Below are 12,343 nucleotides of genomic sequence, written 5' to 3'. Positions count from 1 at the left end.
ACCTACACCACATGGACTACAGCAGAGTTCAAAAAGCTAGCTCACTGCCACATTCTCAATGGCAATTAAGGGTGGGAGATAAACGCTGGTCTAGTCAGCGATGTCTACATTCCATGAACAAATAAATAAATAAAAAATTTAGCCTGGTTCTGAATGGTATTTTCTACCTGATATTTGTCATAAGCACACTTTTTCTTCACTATCTTAATTTCTATCTCTTTTGTCATCCAGTGTCTCTGGATTTTTTTGCCCTACCTTTCGCTTTTGAGGGACTATACTTTGACTGTGCTCAAATTATCTCTTCTTTGAAGGTAGCCCAATTGTCAGCTACCATATTCCCTGCCAACCTTTGACTCCAATTTATTTGGCCCAGATCTGTCCTTACCCCTTTGAAGTTGGCTTTCCCCCAGTTACATATTCTTATTCTGGATTGTTCTTTGTCCTTTTCTATAGCCAACCTAAAGCTTAGGATACAATGATCACTGTCCCCTAAATGTCCTACTGACGCTTGATTCATTTGGCCCATCTCATTCCCGGGAACCAGGTGTAGCAGTGCCTCCTTCCTTGTTGGACTGGAACCATACCGCTGTAGAAAATGATCCTGGACACACTCCAGGAATTCTTGCCTCCTCTGCCCATTACACTATTACAATCCCTGTCTGCATTTGGACAACTAAAGTCCCCTATTATAACCAATCCATAATTCCTGCAGCTCTCTGTAATTTCCTTGCAAATTTGTTCTTCTACATCCTTCCCACTAGTTGGTGGCCTATAGGCATGCAAACATATGAATTAGGAGCAGGAGTAGGGCACTCTGCTATTCAATAAAATCATGGCTAATCTATTGTAACCTCAATTCCACATTCCCACCTGCCCCTGGTAACCTTTCACCCCCTTGCTTATCAAGAATCTATCTAGTTCTGCCTTAAAATATTCAAAGACTCTGCTCCCACTGCCTTTTGACGAAGAGAGTTCCAAAGACTCATGACCCTCTGAGAGAAAAAATTTCTCCTCATCTTGGTCCTAAATGGGCAACCCCTTATTTTTAAATTGTGGCCCCCTAGTTCTAGAATGTCCCACAAGAGGAAACATCCGCTGAACATCTACCCTGTCAAGTCCCCTCAGGATCTTAAAGGTCTGAATCAAGTCAATTCTTAGCCTTCTAAACTCCAGAGGATACAAGCCTAGCCTGTCCAACCTTTCCTCATAAGGCAACGCGCCCATTCCTGGTAGTAGGCTAGCAAGCCTCCTCTGAACTGCTTCCAATGCTCTTAAATCCTTCCATATATAAGGGGACCAAAACTTAACACAGTACTCCAGATGTGGTCTTGCCAATGCGCTATACAACTGAAGCATAACCTCCCTGCTCTTGTAATAAAAACAGAAAATACTGGGAAAACTCAACAGGTCTGACAGCATCTGTGGAGAGAGAAACAGAGTTTCAGAGCTCTGAAAGAGAGTCATATGGAGTCGAAACATTAACTCTGTTCCTCTCTCTACAGATGCTGCTGGACCTGCAGAGTTTTTCCAGCATTTTCTGTTTTTATTTCAGAGTTCCAGCTTCTGCAGTATTTTGCTTTTATCTCCCTACTTTTGTATTCAATTCCCCTCACAATAATGATAACATTCTATTAGCTTTCTTAATAACTTGCTGTACCTGCACACTAACCTTTTGCAATTCATGCACTAGGACACCCCGATCCCTCTGAATCTCAGAGCTCTGCAATCTCTCACCATTTAGGTAACATGCTTCTCTTTCGTTCCACCTGCCAAAATGGACAATTTCACATTTTCCCACATTATGCTCCATTTGTCAGACCTTTGCCCACTCACTTAATCTATCTATGTCCCTTTGTAGCCTCCTAACTACAACACCAAGCAATGTAATTCCACCTTTGCTAAGCCCATCAATAATCTGCTTTTTTTTAAAAAAAAAGCTTTGTTTCATGGGATGTGGGTATTGCCCATCCCCAATTGCCCTCGAGAAGGTGGTGGTGAGCTGCTTTCTTGCGCCACTGCAGTCCATGTGGTGTAGGTACACGACAGTGCAGTTAGGAAGGGAGTTCCAGGATTTTGACCCAGCGACAGTGAAGGAACGGCGTTATATTTCTAAGTCAGAATGGCGTGTAGCTTGGAGGGGAATTCGCAGGTGGTGGTGTTCCCATGCATCTGATACCTTTGTCATTCTAAGTGGTAGAAGTCAGAGGTTTGGAAGGCGCTGTCGAAGGAAGATTGATGAGTTGCTGCAGTGCATCTTGTAGACGGTGCACACTGCTACCACTGTGCATCGGTGGTGGAAGGAGTGAAAGTTTAAGCTGGTGGACGGGGTGCCAATAAAGCGAGCTGCTTTGTCCCGGATAGTGTTGAGTCCTTGAGTGTTGGAGCTACATTCGTCCAGGCAAGTGGAGAGTATTTCATCACACTCCTGGTTTGTGCCTTGTGGATGGTGGATTTGTTTTGAGGAGTCAGGAGGTGAGTTACTCGAGGCAGAATTCACAGCCTCTGGCTTGATAGTGTAGCCACAGTATTTAAATGGCAGGTCTAGTTTAAATTTCTTCTTGAAATAGTGCCATGCAATCTTTTAGATCCATTTGAAAGGGCAGGTGGGGCCTCGGTTTAATGTCTCATCTGAGAGACCACAGAGAGTGTCGCTCAGAACTGCATTTAACCTCGATATGTGCTGATCTTCGGAGTCAGACTCTGGAATGGGACTTGAACCCACAGCATTGCGACTGTGCTACCCACAGAGCCTAACACCTAAGTTGTTTAATGTTTCATGGCATTGGCTGTCACACTCAATTAATAAATTCTCAAAGATCTTTCCTTTGAATTCTTATCTGCCACTGGACATTTTATCGTTGGTTGGTCACTATTGTTAGGAGGTGAAATGTGTCAAAAAAGAAACATATGGCCTGTGGAGGGAATGGAATTGGTGGGTCAAATGGCCTTGTGCCATGCTTATGTATGAGCCATCAAGTGCTCAAAGTCTGTTAAATACTTTAGGGCATTTTTCAACCTTAGGATTTAGGTTGCAAAGTTCAGCAAGAATAAAAAAAAATAGAAATTTGCATTTATCAATGTTATGCCAACAAATATGATAAATATGATAAAAGCAGGTGGAATAGCTACACTCTACTAACCATGAAGTACTGTGAAGGTTAATTAAACTGGGACTCCAAAGCAATGTGTGTCTTGATGTTACTGAGTGCTATTGTACTGTTTCAATATAGCATTGATTTGCACATAAATAATTCCTAGCGCTAACATACAGAAAATACCTCTATATTTCTTCCCCCTGTAACGCTCAGCTTATTTTGTGAGCTTATTTATTTGTTTTAATGAGTTTGCAAGTGATTTGAAGAATGCCCTGCAAGGAATGCAAAGCTTAGCAACCCAATCGGAGTCAGCGCTGATAAAAAATCTGTGTTTTATAATGATTCCATGTGTACAGGCGCCGTGCTGCGCTGTTAACATTGGCACCCTTTGGGTGTACGGTTAAGTAGGTATCTGTCTGGCACCCCCTGGCACTCTGGATGACATTTGGTCCTTACCCATTGCCAGCACTTTGCCAACCAATTTCTCCATTGAGGAGAAATAAACCAGTTATGACCTACAAACATCAATTCTGGTTGGATCCTTTCCACCTCGTTTTCTGTAAATTTCATGAGCCCCCTCAAATTAAATACCTTCTGATTCAAAACTTGACTTCCCATATTCTGTGCCAAGTCTAAGCATATCGCCCATCTTTGCTGACTTTGGTCTCCTGTTGTTATACCAATGCCTCCAATTTAAAATTCTCCATCCTTGTGTTCAAACCCTTTTATGGTCTTGTTCCCCTCGAACTCCATAATTCCCCACAGCCCCATGACCACCGAGCCACAACCCCACAAACTCTTCATTTCTCTTGTACTTTCCCTCTTCCTATACACCATAATTTGGTGGCCATGTCTTCACTCAACCCAATGTACTTTTTTTGGAATTCCAAAACTTGTCCACCTTTTTTCCTCCCCATCCCCTCCTTACGAATCTTCATTAAAACCCACCTCTTTGACCAACCTTTGGATACTTCTAATCTTTCCACCTTCACATCCGTGTCCATTTTTCTACATACCCCTCAGAAACATCTTGGGATGTCCTTTCTAGATTAACAATAGCTTACATTTATATAGCACCTTTAATGGAGTAAAATCTCCTGAGATGCTTCCCAGGAGTGTTATCAAGCAAAATTGGACACCAAGCCATGTGTTAGAGCGGCTGACCAAAAGCTTAGTCAAAGGATTAGGTTTTAAGAGGTGTCTTAGAAAAAGAGACAATGAGGTGAAGGGTTTAAGAAGGGAATTCCAGATCTTGAGGCCTGGGCATCTGAAGGCTAGACCACCAATGCTGGGGCACTTAAAATCAGGGTTACACAAGAAGCCAGGATTGGATGAGCACAAATATAAATGCAAGTTGTTGTACAAACAATGTGCGTGAACAGTGTTCTTGTTGATTAAAAGGGAACAGGAAGACTTTGGGACATTAATTGACTAGCTCCTGTGTTGATTGCGCAGTTGAGAGCCAATCAAGAAATTCATGACTGAACCACCCCAGCGAACCACTAACGGAGCCAAATGACCCAGGAGATTGTTCCTATGGTGACCGGATTGTCGTGAATTAAGAAAAAAAAAATTGGAAACTGAAGCATCGAAACGAGGATATAAGCTTTCCAACAATCTTATCTATAAACACATTCCGTAGCAGTCTCAGACACTGCTCGATGCGTTTCCCTGTGCTGTGCTGGTGGTGCTAACACCAGAGGACTGCAAGTCTATTCATGATGTTATAATTGATTTTCTCAAGCTATGAACAGTTTCCAAAGGAGATTGCGGAGAATGCTGTGAGCCCTGAAGAAAGGGAAAGCTGTTTTATGCAAGTTCATTAATACATAACAATAAAAAAAATGATGGGCAACTGAATTCATCTATAAACATGGATGTTTTGACCTACTGTTAGTTTCACTTAGAATGTTTTACTCACTGAATGAACTGTACTATTGACTACACTCCCCACAACTTCCACCCTCATTGCTTGTTCCTCTGTTCAGCAGTGGTTAAGGTCCAGCTTTCAATACAAGGATGTTGACAATCTGGACTCTTGCTACTAAACCGTGAGCGAGTTTCCCCTCTTTTTTTGCTGATGAGCTGACCCTGTCTTTGTTTGTGATTTGAGCACCAGGGTACCTCGAGGGGGACTAAGAGAAAACCACGCGCTTTTCCGAAAGTTCTGCTGTACGTTCCACGTGCTGTGCGTGGAAATGGGTTTTCTACTGGTCGCGCTATTTTACACCCGATCGGGCGTAAAACGGCGCGAGAAGATGCCAGGCGAGCGTCCTGGCGTCACCCCGCACGCGCGCAATCTCCAGGTCGGCGGGCACGCGCGGGTGTCGGAGCCGCGCCCGCCATCAATTTAAGAGGCCGCTTAAGGCTATTAAAAACCCAACTGAACCTGATTTTACGTTGCCCATGTGACTTCACGGTCATCGCACGGGCAAAACAGGCAGCCCACATTTTGCTAAACCTCATCCAAGGGCGGGATAAAAAGGGTCAGCAGCATTGCCACTGTGAGTAGTGAGGAGTTTAGGAGATAGTTTGCTGCCGGTTGCTTATTTGAACTTGACAGCCTCATCTCTGTTTGCAGCTTCATTCTTAGCATCTCTAGGTTTCATTCCAGGACTCATTGGTCTCTCCAAGGCCCCTGGAGGATTCAGACTGTGTGGACCCTTCCAGGTATCAGACAGCCCTCTGTTACCCTGGTAATGGGGATTGTGCTCTCCGCTGGTGGCACCTCTTCTGAGGAGGAAGAGAGGGGCAGAAGGGGGAGGAGGCCGGGTGTCCCTATGCAGCTTCCAGGGGAGAGACCTGTGGGAGGAGAGGCGCAGGCACAAGGGGTGCAGGGCCAGCAGGTAGTCCAAGGCGGAAGGGGCCGCAGAAGATGTCACTATCCTGCTGCCAGGGTTTACAGGCGCCGATGCAGCTACCTCAATATGTCTGAGGTGCAATGCTGAAGGAGGCTCTGCCTCTCCAGGGAGACCTTCATTTGTCAGATGATTAATCAGATGACCCTACCCTTGGATTGGGATCACCTCCAACTCTGTGGGTGGACACCTCATGCCAGTGGCCCTGAAGGTCACAGTGGCCCTCAACATCTATGCCTCTGGCTCTTTCCAGGGGGCAGTGGGTGATCTTTGAGGAGTGTCCCAATCAGCTGTCCACAGTTGTGTCAAGCTGGTGACAGAAGCTCTGTTCAGGTGGGTAATGACATTTATTCATTTCCATATGGACGAGTTCAGCCAGGCTGAGTGAGCCAGAGGCTTTGCAGCGATTGCTGGGTTCCCCCAAATCCAGGGTGCCATCGACTGCACACATGTGGCCATCAAGGTGCCAGTGGGTCAGCCGGGTGCCTTCATCAACAGGAAGGGATTCTACTCGATGAATGTCCAGATAGTGTGTGACCATAGGGCGCAGATTCTGCAAGTCTATGCAAGGTACCCTGGCAGCTCCCATGACGCCTACATCCTCAGACACTCACAGGTGCCGAGGCTCTTCAGTGCTCCAACCCGGCTGGATGGATGGCTACTGGGTGACAAGGGCTATCCATTGAAAAGGTGACTTATGATGCCTCTCCACCACCCAAGAACAGGGGCAGAGAAGTGTTACAATACGAATCAAGCCTCAGGGCTTCTCAAAATGTGCTTCTGATGCCTGGACCATTCAGGGGAGCAGTACAATACCCCCCAGAGTGGGTGTCACTGATAGTGGTTGCACCCTGCACACTCCACAATCTGGTACTGGCAAGGGGGGACCCACTGGAGGAAGAGGATCTTGAGGCAGTTTTACAGGCCACAGATGATGAATCCAGTGGTGAGTCAGGAGGAGCACGGTGAGGAGAGCGCTGAGGGCATGGAGGCAGTCCTCTGTAATCTCCAAGGTAGGCAGGGATACCAGGGACGCCTTGATCCAAGGCTCCTTCAGCTAGGCTGCCAACGATCTGCTTCCACCTCATGCCAGGGCTGCCTCCTCCATCCCAGATGAAATGATCCTTTCATTTGAACCCAAAGTCCACTCAGTGCCTGTGCAATAAAGTTTAGAGCCACTCACGCCCAGCATTACGTACAGACATACCCTGTACCAAAAAAATACTAAGGTGAATCAGACTCAGGCCATTACAGCACAAAACTAATTTTTCTCATTTTGACAATCCAAAAAAATGAACATCACCTTCTCTGGTCTTCATTCTCAGACCAGTAAACATAAACAAAACACTACAAAACATAGTCTCACCCGTAACCAGTCCCTCTTGTGTTCCTGGTGCCTTAAATTTACTTTTACGAATGCTACATCTTGGTGCCCCCTCTCCCTCGCTGGCACTGGCAGTGGAGGCAGTCTGCTGACCCTGCTGCCCCTGTTGGCCTCGATGACCTTGGCAGATGTCCTCTGGCCCGTGGAGCCCATGCTGGCCCCGCCTGGGAGGGAGCGGCCAGTGCCATGGCTGGCATCTCCCTATTCATCGCAGCCTCATCTAGTGCTACGGTCACTGGCGGAGAGGCAAAGGAGCTGCTGCCCTCACCCGGAGCGCCCCAAGAGGAGCCTGCAGACATGACAGGCAGCTCGTGTGCCGACATGTGGTCGCTCCGGACCTCCCTGTTCACCATTGATGGGCGGGCACCTAGCTGGGTGCCTCATCCATCTCCCACATTGGCACTGACCACCTGAGGTGAGGGCGCTGTGTAAGGGCTTGCAGGTCCGAGTATATCCCCAGGGACCCTTGATTCTCTTCCTGGAGCTGCCTCTCCATGAGAGTCGCCACTCACTCAATGGAAGAGGCAGTGCGCTCGGCCATGAGGGTCAACGCAGTGCTCACACTCCGCATGGACTCCTCCACAATAGAGACCATGGCATGCTTACCCTCATGGATCTCTGCCAGATCCTCCCCCGTATCCCGCTGGGCGTCCAGCATCTGCCACCTAATAGGCGACCCCAGAGGCCCATCATCTGCTTTCGACTGAACATCATCCTAGTTTCCAGCAGTCCTCTGACTGCCAGTGCCCTGGACACTCTCTGCCTCCACCTGCTCCTCAAGCGAGTGCGAAGTGCCCTCACCGCTGTGCTCTGACATCCTAGGCAAGAATCTAACGCCCACCGAGGTGCTGGTATCCGCGCTGGTGCCTGGTTCAGAGAACAGGTGTGATGCAGGTGCATGTTAAGCCTGGCAGTCCTCTGGTGTCAGGGATGGCCCTTCGGGGCCTGCGATTGAGTGTGTGCTGGTGAATCTAAGGGAGAACAACATGTCATTAGTTTAGGTCATCACACTGTCACTGTACATGCCAGGCACCCTGGTGAGACAATGGAGATCTACATCATGGTGCCCTCGTCTTTCAATGATAAATGGGGAATCTGGTTTTGAGGCTTCCATCAATGACAAGGCTACACAAGAATGTTTGCAGCATTCGAAACTCTTGCCTTGGTGCACTGCACTCTGACCCTCATCTGACACCCCAGCCTCACCGTGGCTGGTTGACCGAGGTGTGTGGGGCACCTCTCCAGCTCCAAGGCGTCCTGCTCAAACCTGCTCAGGATTAGGAGGCTTGGAGGACCTCTGCCTGTCCGTGACATTTCAATGTTGTTATGGGTCATCTTCTCCTGAAAGGACAGAGGAGCATGGGTTAGCTCACTCTCTACCAGCAGCGCCATTGCAGCCTGGCCAACCCCACCTGAGGAGCACCTGGCAGAGCACATCTGAGTCATGGCCCTCGAGGCGCAAGGCACTCAGTCCAAGCAGCCAGGGCTCACCCCCTTGGCCAGCTCCGGCGTCACTGACAGTTGGCACTCACACTGTAACACCCCTCAGCTCCACGGGGGTGAACGGCCCAGACCTCAACACTTCTCCACACTGATCCACGCCAACACAGTACTCACCCTTCCCGAGCGCAGGTCAGTAATCCTTTTGTGGCCCTTCGCCCATGTGCGCTGCACAACCTCATGGCTGCTGACCTGAGCCGCCACCTCCTCCCAAGCTCTTTTATCTCAGGTGTAGTGGCCGCCCCCTTCCATCCCTGGGCACAAGGGTGCCCCTCCTGGCAGCCGCCACCTCCACCAGGAGGACCTCGAGGCACTCATTCTAAAACCAGGGAGGCCGAGTGCCCACCCAACTTGTCCTCCCGCCTGGCAGTCTCCAGCCGCACTTGATGCCATAACTTCAGTGTTCGCAAGGCAGAGCACGTGTTCTGCCCTGGCAGCCTTCAAGGAGCTGCTTGTGCCACCTTTAAACCGGCCCCTGGGTCCAATGGCGACCCGGCGGCTGACAGGACCCCGCCCCCAGCCGGCCCTTCCCGACCATTGGGAGGACGCTGGCCTTAATTGGCCAGCGTGAAATTGCGCTCAGGGGCCGATTGCGGGCGGCAGCCTGTTTCCCAACCAGCCGCGGGCTCACCAATCACGCGTGCCCACCCACCAAGGGTAAAATTCAGGCTAGTACCTCCCTATTTATTCTGTCCAGACCCATCGTGATTTTGAATACCTCTATCAAACCTCCTCTCAATCTCTCCTTCTCCAAGGAGAATATCCCTAACTCTTCCAATCTATCCCCGCACCTTAAGTAAGTGGATAAAAAATGAGTGATAGGTGGGGAAAGGAAGGTTCACAGAGGACGGCGCAGATGTGAATATTGATAACAATCTGGTTTTAATTCAAGTCAAATTTGGTTTAGGTGTTGTGCAGTTGGGTCAAACAGGCTAGGGAGCTCCTAGGAATGAACGTCAATCTGTGCTGCTTTTGCAGCACTATAATGGACTTGAGCGTGACTAGGAAAGGCAAAGGAAAATTCAGTCACGATTCCTGTTCTCGATCTTTATTGAGCGATCCCTGTGCTGGAAGTGAGTGTTGACGGAAGAGAGGATTGGACACTCCATGATCAAACCTCACCCAGCCCCCGACACTCGCTGCGTCATTAAGAATAAGAATACACTGTAACCCCTCTAGTCCAGAAATGTATTGTTTAGAAACAAACTCTGAACAAGGGCAATTGGGGATGGGCAATAAATGCTGGCCTGGCCAGTGATGCACACATCCCAGGAACGAATCAGAAAAAGGGTTTTGTATACCTTTAAGTGGGTGTGGTTATGTTTTTGCATACATTACTGGAGGGGAAATGATGCAATGTTTCATGTGATTCAAACTTAGTCTCAGTTTGTTCTGAGGAAGCTCTCAACTCAGAAAAGTTATCCAACTGTGTAATACTGCTATCAACTTCTCAAATCTTTCATAAATAAACCAGTCCGTAAACTGATGCCGTAATGTTTATTTACTAAGTAAGTACAATGCAAAGAATAACGCACCAAGCAACTCGACATTATTTTAGTATCGTACTTCGGGAGCAGAAACGTGAAAGATGCAATATTTGGATAAGTAAAACAACTTTTATTACTGCTTTATAATGTTTTATCACTGCTTTATTGTGGTTAGGCATTCTAATGTCATTCGATAATCCAGAAAATTCCAAAATCCAGAAATGACTCGGTCCCAATCATCCCGGACTAGAGAAGTTACTTAACATCAGATGCCCTGATACTATATCCCAGCAAGGATTTTATACCTGCAGGAGAGGAGGAGATGGGTGCGTTTTTTCCTGATAGCCAGTTGGTGAAGGATGAATCTAGAGCCAGTCTTTACTTGCAATAGATTTATTTACAGAGTGAAACATTACAGGCATATACCTCCTGACTCCACTCTATGCTATGTCAGTGGTTCTTTATATGTGCTCAAGTAACCATCCAATCAATGCCCTCCATCTGTATGCATTTAACCTTAATTAATACAATTAACAGGGAGAAGGGGAGGAAGGTTGTCGGGAAAAGGGGAATTGATCACCAACCCACCAAAAATATAAAAGTTAAATACCCCAGGTACTGTAAATCTAAAGTTAAAAACAGAAAATGCTGGAAGTATTCAGGAGGTCTGGCAGCATCTGTAGAGAGAGACACAGCATTAATGAGCCTGATTTTAACTCTGGCTAAGTGAATGGGTTTTGACTGGGTTAAAGTTGCACCCACCCAATGTTTTACGCCAATGCCCTTTCATCAGAACTGAGAGAAGTTAGAGATGTAGCAGGTTTAGGGCAAGTGCAAGGGTGGGGGGAGGGTGATAATAGAACAGAAGGGAAGTCTGTGATAGATGGGTGGCAGGCAGGAGAGATTAAGGGCCAGATTTTAGCTACAGAGGTGGATAGCTCGAGTTGGGGAATTTCCTGACTCACTGGATTTGCCTCGGTAAAAACACCCTGAGTCATGAGACTCCTTCTGTGGAAGGGGTTGTGGGTGATGGGCAGCTATAGGTTGAAGTCAGGCCCGCTGACCCCTGAAGCAGAGCATAGGTTGCCCCAGGGTCGGACGAGTGCTGAGGTAGGCTGGTTAGAAGGCCTATTTAGGTCCCCTGGGACTTAGCCCTAGTTATTTTAGAAGATTTTAGGCCTTTTAGCCCTCACCCTCACATTCCCTCACCATCCCACCCATCCCCCATGGCACCTCACACCTTCCATGCCAACTAGAAGCTAAGTCATGCTCCTCACCACCCCCCCCCCCACGCTCCTTTATACCCTCCATGCCACCTCCATTGCCACTCACCCAGAATCCACCACAGGCAAACCTCAGGAGCCACATGGAGATGAATTCAACTAAACTTCTAAAAAATTCAATACAACTCTCATTAAACAGACTTGATGGTGAATATAGCTTCCAATCATGAACTTATAAAAGCTTTTAAATCTCCTGAAGTGGTTAATCACTTATGAAAATGAACCCATTTCTGCTCAAACCCCTAATCCTTTAATAGCCTCCAAGCAGTCAGTATTCCTTCAACAGCACCTTCCAGACCAACAGCCTCTACCACCTGGATAGACAAGGGAAAGATGCATGGGAGCACACCACCACTGCAAGTTCCCCTCCAAACCACACACCATCCTGACTTGGAACTATTTTACTATTCCTTCACTGTCACTGGGCCAAAATCTTGGAACTCCCTTCCTAACAACACTGTGGATGTCCCTTCACAAGATAGGCTGCGGGGTTCAAGAAAGTGAGTCACCACAACCTTCTTAAGGGCAATTAGGGATGGGAAACAAATGCTAGCCTAGCCAGCAATCCCCATATCTCTTGAAAGAATAAACAAAAAAATCAAACTGTGAATTCAGAACCCACTGCTTAGATAATTTCAGCTTCTGAAACTCAACCAAGCATTCATAATGAAGAGTCCTTAAAAATATCAATAAGGAACTCTATTGAAACTGTTTGAACAGATGTTACACCAGGTGG

Source organism: Cetorhinus maximus, chromosome 30, assembly GCF_964194155.1.
Source record: "Cetorhinus maximus chromosome 30, sCetMax3.hap1.1, whole genome shotgun sequence".
In the NCBI taxonomy this organism is placed as follows: Eukaryota; Metazoa; Chordata; class Chondrichthyes; order Lamniformes; family Cetorhinidae; genus Cetorhinus; species Cetorhinus maximus.
This window is presented reverse-complemented; position numbering follows the sequence as displayed.